Source organism: Nothoprocta perdicaria, unplaced genomic scaffold (genome assembly GCF_003342845.1).
Source record: "Nothoprocta perdicaria isolate Ctin4 unplaced genomic scaffold, notPer1 scaffold_774, whole genome shotgun sequence".
NCBI lineage: Eukaryota > Metazoa > Chordata > Aves > Tinamiformes > Tinamidae > Nothoprocta > Nothoprocta perdicaria.
In genome coordinates this window covers 9817-11071 of record NW_020456059.1, presented here as the reverse complement: position 1 = coordinate 11071, position 1255 = coordinate 9817, and positions in this window count along the sequence as shown.

Genomic DNA, 1255 nt, shown 5'->3' with positions numbered 1-1255 from the left:
GGGGGGGGCACCCCAAATTGGGGAGATTTCGGGTTCCTTCATATTTCAAGGGAGCCCCCATTTTTTTGAAGGGGGGGTCCCCAGAATTTCAGGGTTTTACCCTCAAATCGCTGCTTTTCTCCCCAAAATTTGGAGCCCACCCCCGTTTCTGCAGAACCCCCCTCCCTGTACCCCAAAACACCCAAATTTGGGTGACTTGGACCCAAATTTAGAGACTCCCCCATTTGGAGGCAAATTCCTCATATTTGGGTCTGAATTTACCCTAAATTTCCACATCAATTAAATTCACCACCCAAAAACGGAGGGTCCCCCCAAATTTGGCATTTCCTCCCCAAAACAGGTCTCCAAAATCTTGCAATTCCACCAAAAACTTGCAATTTTCCCCCCAAATTTCAATTTTCTCYTCCACATCATGGCGTTCCTCTCCTAATTTTCCCAATTCTTCCAAAAWTTGGGGATTTTCCCCTCATTTGGGGGGACACTCCCCCCAAAAAGGGGAGGGGGTCTGGTCTTGCGGTGCCAAATTGGGGCATTTTCCCCCCAAAACAACATTTTAGAATGGGAGGGAGAGGGGAGAGGATTTTGGGTGGAAAAAAAGCAAATTTGGGAATGGGACCCCAAAATAAAGGTTTTTGGAGGGGGGATTGGTGCCTTTTGGGGATCCCAATTTGRGGGGACCTCATTTTGGGGGGGAGACCCCCCTTTGTGCTCAGCTCTGGGTGGGAACCCCAAAAGTCTCCAATTTTTTGGGTTGAAATCAGGCAGATTTGGGGTTCTGGGGGGACCTTTCTGGGGGAAAATAGGGATTTTTGGGGGGTGTAGGGTGGAAATCCAGGTTTTTTTGAGGGTAAAAGGGGGGATTTGGGGCTTCAGAGAAGGACTTGGGGTTGGGGGCGGATCCAGAAAATTGAGGGGGAAAATGAGGATTCRGAAGGGGGAATTTTGGTGGTAAACCAGAACATTTTGGGGTGCAGAGGATTGAATTTGTGATTTTTGAGGGAAATTTGAGGTTTGGAGAGGATTTGGGGGTGAAAATGCGATTTTGGGGTGGGGTGGGGGGGGCTTCGAGTGGGGGCAGGGCAGCGGTTTGGGGCGGAATGTTGCGGTTTTGGGTGCGGGGGAGGCATTTTGGGGTGGAATGTCTGATTTTGGGGGGTGTGGGCTCATTTTGGGGTTGAATGTTGGTGTTTTGGTTATAGGGTCTCATTTTGGGGTGAAAAGCGTGGCTTTGGGCTGCGGAGCTCTCATTTTGGGG